We start from the raw sequence: 7,124 nt of genomic DNA, 5'->3' as shown, positions 1-7,124 counted from the left end.
TCATGCTCCCAACTTGCCTCACTATCTAGCTGTCCTTTCCATCGCATGGAATAATCTGTGTAACTTGGATGCATCTCTCTCATTGGGATGACTCGATGCATGAGTATTTCCTTTACTTGATTCATGCCCAAGTATGGTGGTGACAGAAGTTGGAGCTCAGTTGGATTTCTCTTACTTGGGTCTTTCTTGTCTTCATGATGGGGCTTAAGTAAGTTTACATGAAAGATTGAGTGGGTCTCCAAGTGGAGAGGCAATGTTAAGAATTGTCGCCTCTCAATTGGAAAAGGACCCTTGTAGCTCCTAAATAAACCCTCATGTCATTTGGCAAACTTTCAGGTTTTAAAAGGAAGGTGTTTCACCATGACTAAGTCCCTTTCCTTAAACTCCAGGTACCTCCTCTTCTTAGCGGCCTTTGTTAGATAAGCATGCACCATGTCCTTTTGTTTCCAGTCCTTAGCAAACTTATAAAGCTATTGGGCATGTACCTTTTTATCCAATGTCAAGGGTGTGCAAAGTCAGCAACTGTTGTTACTAGTAATCTCAAATGGACCACCCTGAGCTGATTCAATCTTCTAAAAATTATAGGAGATTAGCAGTATCTAGTAGCTTAGGCTAATCCATTGATTGGCACTTAAATAATTTCTAGGATACAACTCCGGTAAGGCATTCTAATAATATCTAATTAGGTTTGAGCAATAGAGATTAGATGGGCTACACCATCTCCAAATTTGCTTTATATAAATATTTTGGTTCTATATCTATATGAACAACTGCTATTATTATTATTATTATTATTATTATTATTATTATTATTATTATTATTATTATTATTATTTATTTATTTATTTATTTCCTCGATTTATTTACCTCTAGGAAAAGGCTAGTGGAAAAATCGAAAGAATAACCAATGAGGGGCCTAATCAGATCTAAATCTAGGATAAATCGCAGATGAATTGGTAATGGTTCATTTTCTCAATTATTGATTTATCAAATACATGTTTTAGTCAATATCTTACTAACAATTTATTATGAATTATTCCTATATAAATTACACCAAATTCTCAGTTTTAATTTTTAGTATTTATATGTACTAGTGACTGAGTGTGGTTACCAATGTGTTGTGACTGGAAGCTTTTTGAAAATATTTTTATGTAGTTAATCAATGGGGTTATTAGTGGTCTAAGTTAGGTATACACCTTCTCAAGATACACCGAGTTACTGCAGGGCTCGGTGTATTAGCCTATTAGGTATTTGGGTTGGCATTTAGTTTCACATTTGGGAAGGGAGATGTTTAAAACCCAGCTTTCTCCGAAACCCCTACTAATACTCTTTGGGAGAATAGTACCAGGTGTCTTAGCCTTTGGAGATGAGCATGCACATGTGTCATAGTTATCAATTTATAGACATCAGTTTATCAGTTGGTCAGTTTACATCTATCAAATTTAATATTATCAATTACTTTGGTATGACTAGAGGTGTTGAGATTAGTTATATATGAGACTTAATTGATTGATGTGTACCGTGCTTGAAATGGTAGTTACACTGGTTACCAAGATTATTCATTTATATCTTTTTTTAGTACTATTCATCATGTTTTTATTTCAGATTTGCAAAAAAGATTCTTCATATTATTTAAATTTTATTTATATTTGGTGACCACTACCAATCAACTAAAATTTCTTGTTTCAGATGCAAAGACAAAAGCTCCCTAGTTCACCTATAAGATTGTTATAAGTTGAGAGTAGTTGGCTTCGAGTACTAGTCAAGTTGTTTGTTGTCCTAAGTTTGTATTACAGTAGTGTTCCAACAGGCACTGCAAGAGTTAAGATTTTTAGTGACAACTTTTTTTGTGTCACTCGGTTATTTTGCCACAAATATTAGGTTTTTTGTATCAAAAAGATAACAAACACTATTGTTTAACTTAATTGTGATAACTTAGGTTTTTATCACTATTTTAGTGATAATTGTGATAATTTAGTATATGTCACAATTAAATTTTCACTATTAATATATTAACAATGGCAAAATTTCTTTTATGTCCAATGTTTGTTACTAAAAGCATACAAGATTTTATGTCAAAAATATTTTTATGAGAATGATGTGTAATTTTACCATGAAATATTGTCGTCACTATAATTTTTTTATTTATTATGATAAAAGTGTTCTCGATCACTCAACATATATTTTTTATTACAATAATTTTGTCACAAAAACTTCAACCATTTAGTGTCCACTAAATATTGTCACATAACTAACACAATATTTTGGATTAGTTATGACATCTAATTATTTTGTCACTATTACAATTTCAATTGTGACAATTTAGTATCCATCACAATTATACATCTTACTTTTTGTGTAGATAATTTTGAATGCAAAAAAAATTCAAATACATAGTATATATAGTTGTAAAATTATATTGTTAATAAAATATTAAAAACTCTATTTTTTTTCTACCCAATCTCAAAGTTTATTTATAGATTTTTTTCAAGTAATTATAGATAAAATTTAAAAAGTTTTGAAAATTAAAATATAAATGATTTTATCAAACAAAATTATTATTTTTTAATACTTCAAAATAACCTATTGGATATTAAAAATTTTTGTTCTATTAAGCCAAAATATTAGCCTATTAAAACATTTAAAAGCAACTATGCCAAATACTAAATCATCATCATAGTATTGGTGTAGCCCCTGTATGTACAATGCCAAGAAGAATATTCCATATATATATATATATATATTCATCAATCATTTAACAAATAAACAACTATTTTTCACATAAAAAATATCAAAAGTAACCAACAAGAATATTAAAAAAAAGTATAAATATAGGCCTGACTTTCTCAATCTAGTTTTAATATACCAAGTAAATTATGCTTGTACTACAATAATTATGACATTGTGATTTTTTTGTAACTATCAATCATTGTCACAAATATGAAGTTTTATGTGATAAAAAAATTAATTAACACTATTGTTTAAGTTAATTTGTGATGATTATTTTTGTCACTAAAAACTATTATAATTGTAACGATTTAGATATCTCACAATTACATTGTCACTATTAATATTCCTATAGTGTCATAAATAATATTTTCATTTGTTGTGACGAAAGTGTTCTTCGCCATTTGTCATTTTATTTTTTTGTGATCACATTTTTTGTCACAAAAAATTCAACTATGAATATCTATTAAATATTGTCACAAAAAACCCTAAAGTATATTTAACATATTTTAGGATCAAATTCTACATGTGTATGTCTAAATATAAATGTAAACATTTTTTAAAAGAAAAACTATTGAACTTTTAAAAATATTTGTAAAAATATCATATAAAAATCGATATAAAAAAATATTCTCCAAATTCATTGTTTTGCTTGTAATTGTTTACCCAATCCTCAAAATTGATATTTTAAGGGATAGAAAACAAGTTTTTAATTTAGATTATAAACTAGGATTTATAGTATTAGAGAAAGATTTTAAAAATTAAAATTAAATAGATATTTACAAAATCTTAGAAAACAAAATGTAGATAATATAAATTTTTTTAAAATAATAAAATCTAAAAAGATATATATCCTCAATGAATTTAACATATAAAAAGAGTGATACCTTAAGTAATTATGTGTCTATGGAGATCAATGGCAAAGGTTCGGCTTCATTTTGATTTTTAGAATCAAAGCAACTCAACTAGCTCTTGATGTAAAGGTACATGTTATTGATGGCCACAAAATTTGCTTATTTTTCTTTTTTTAAATTCTTTTGCTTAGTTTATGCAATAGATAAGATATAATTATTTTTTTGCTTTATCTTTTTTATCTTCAAAATTAGGTTTATTGATATTTTTTCAATGATGATTGTTTATTAGCGTTTTCTTTTTCGATACTTTGAATCTTAGATTTAGGTACATCATAGGAATATATTATTTAGATTTTGATTATGTGATTTTTCTTTTTTTTAATGATATTTTATCTATTGAAAATCACAAAAGCCAAATGTAACATAGAATTTGTCTCTATTGAGAAGAAATAATGATATAAAAGTTATAATTAAATTAGAATTTTTAAAATTTCAAAATTATTTTATTAAATTCTTTTTTCCCCCCTAAATGTGCAGAATAAGCATCAAGGAAAGGAAATAACATTAAAATCCCAACAACGGAGTCAAATTGTAGTAGAAGTTGAGGCTGAAAAGTTAAAAAAGAAGATTCAAATGCATAAAGGAGTACTTCATCTCTAAATTTAGGATAATTTTAAAATCTTTTTTCTTTTTTTAAAAGAATAATTTTATAATTTTATTTTGGATATTAAAATTTCCAATTTTATATATTCAAAATTTGAATTTTGTATATTTTGATGATATTTAATTATTTATTTTCATATAATATTAAATCCTTTATTTGCTCATGTGACAATATTTTTTCTACTAAAAATTTGTCTTGATAAATGTATCTAAAATATAATTTTATATTTGTCACAAATAATTTATTATATTAGTGACAAAATCAACGTAACATAATTTTTATTTTAGTGACAACATTATTTTTAAATTAATAATTTTCTTTGTGACACTATAAGAACATAACAATATCTCAAAGTAACATTAGTGACGAAGTATTTGGTCACCAATAAAAATATTACTATTAACAAAATCGTTTTGTCACTATTGTATTTAATCCGAGTCAACAATATTGTCACAAAAAATAGATTATTGGGACGGCTTCTTCGTTACAATTTAGCATTTTTCTTATGTCAACAAAATTGACACAACTAAACAAATTATTGTAAGCACTTTATTCGTCACAATTAAAATTTTTTTGTTTCAACAAAATTGACTTAAACAAATAAAGTTATCATAGCCACATCACTTTGTCACAAATATTAAATTTGTTAGTGTCATGAAATTGGTCACAAAAATATGGAGTAATTGTGACTATTTGTCTAAAATGATCACTATTGTATTAGCATCGGAGGTAATTGTGACGGGACTTGACGACTTCTAAAATTTGTTACTATTACTAATTGTTACTAAAATTATTGCTTTTAGTGATAACTTTTGTTATCGCTAAAAATACATTTTGTTCTAGTGAGGTGTGAAGTTGAGTTCTTTCTTTCCACGTATAAATAAGAAAAACGATTATATTATGTGAATCTTTAAGTATGTGTGTGCATGTTAACATTTTGGTTACCAAAGTGTTATTCAATGTAGATATTATTATTTGTGAACAATTAACTAGATGTTCTGAGGTCAACATCTTTGATTGGGTACCACATCCATCATAGGCAAGGATGAATTGCAGGATGAATTGTAATGAGAAATTTCCAAGCAACCATATCTAAAGCCCTTCTCAAAGTCACTCTTCATAAGGGCCCCATTAGCTTTGTTGTTCCTAACTTCAGATGTTGTGAGGTCAACGCCTTTTTTTTATTTTATTTTATTTATTTATTTTTATTTGTTTCCTTGCCCATGCTAACTATATTGACTCCAAAGCGCTTGCCTCTTCTCCTTCTTGGATTATAGGCGTCTCTCTTTGCTTGTGATGGCCCCTCTGGGGCCACTAATGGATCCTCATCCTTCCCCATCACCCAGGAACAAAGGCTGGCATCTCATTGGCAAATATTGTCAGTGCAGGAGCTCCCCCTAGTGCCCTATAAATCCCTCCACATCTCCAAAAAGCACACTTTGACAAAATTAAATTCTCCTTTTTCTCCTTGGTTACTATTGACCAAAGAACTTTGGATCTTGGCATGAGATGGTATGCAATCGTCTCTCTATGTCAAATTTTCTGGGAAAAGCTCTACCCCTTGACCAGGCGAAACTTGCTCTAGTGGACGTTTGGAGGGCCTGGGTGCATTCACGGTTGTCGATCTCCTGAATAGCTTTTATTACATCCACTGTGAATCCCAGAAATGCATAACCATCTTTTCTAGGATGGTCCTTGGTCCTTTACAAGGTATATCCTTCAGCTTTCCTCTTGGAAAGAAAGTTTCCAGCCAACCTTTGAATGCCTCTCAAGTATGGCAGTCTAGCTCTAGATTTATCACCTGCCTATGGAATTATGGGGTTGTGAGATCTAAGAAATGGTGGCCTCTCAGTTTGGTAGTGTGCTCAAAGTTGACAATCATACCATTGATAGATCCTGGGTAAAATTCAGCATCATTTATATTGAGCTAGATCTAAACCAACCCCTTCAATAAGGGACATGGGTAAAGTATAGAGAGCATTGCATTTTTATTCTTGTTTTATATGAAACAAATTCCAATTTACTATTTCAGATGTGGGAGGATGGGTCACGGCGAGGCAAATTGAATCTTCATCGGTAATCACCAGTGCTCTAGCCAGTTTGTGCCCTTTGCTAGAGTGGAAGTAAGGTTGGCGCAACCTGAACTTGGGATATAGGTTGACGCGGTTGATGAGGAGATGGAGAAGATTGTTGTAGACCCAGTTGTATCTCCAAAATGCCTTAACGATAATAAAGAGTTTGAACCTTGGCTGAAACTGTGATCCTGTTGTGATCTGGCTAGAGGACGAGGAGATGGTTGTGGTGGCAACTGATACCCTACCGCCGACGAAATATAGGCAAATGTTGGCCAAGATGCTGACACATGGCTACCTGCATGGTATGCTGCTTCACACGTGACCGGGTCCTCTTGCATGCATGTGGTGCGTGGCGGGCATGCAGGGAGAGGAGGGCATAATTGTCTTTCCCACCCTCTCTCGAATCCTCCAATCACGGGTCTTGAGAGTGACTTTCCAGTTGGACAAAACCCTTCACTGAATGCTTTTCCCTTCTTTCAAAGCATCACTGCCCATACCCTGCTCTAATAACTGCCACAATGTCACTTAGCCTCATTTTTCGCGTGCTTCCAAAAATCTCCTTGTCTCTAGAAAATCGCAAAGCTACTCTTTAGACTTCCCAACGGGTGGCTCTGTGCCTATATCCAAGATAGAGGACCCCGCTGAAAACCCTATCCTCATATTCTCTCTTTGCATTCATGCTCCAAATGAGGATGAGGACGTTGGTGCTCATCACCTAATGGTTGTTGATGAGATTATCAATGCTCTTTCAAAGCCTCAGCCTTTTGATCATACTATGCATGGCTTTCTATTAGATATCTCTAA

The sequence above is a fragment of the Dioscorea cayenensis genome, chromosome 4, assembly GCF_009730915.1.
Source record: "Dioscorea cayenensis subsp. rotundata cultivar TDr96_F1 chromosome 4, TDr96_F1_v2_PseudoChromosome.rev07_lg8_w22 25.fasta, whole genome shotgun sequence".
Classification (NCBI taxonomy): Eukaryota; Viridiplantae; Streptophyta; class Magnoliopsida; order Dioscoreales; family Dioscoreaceae; genus Dioscorea; species Dioscorea cayenensis.
This window is presented reverse-complemented; position numbering follows the sequence as displayed.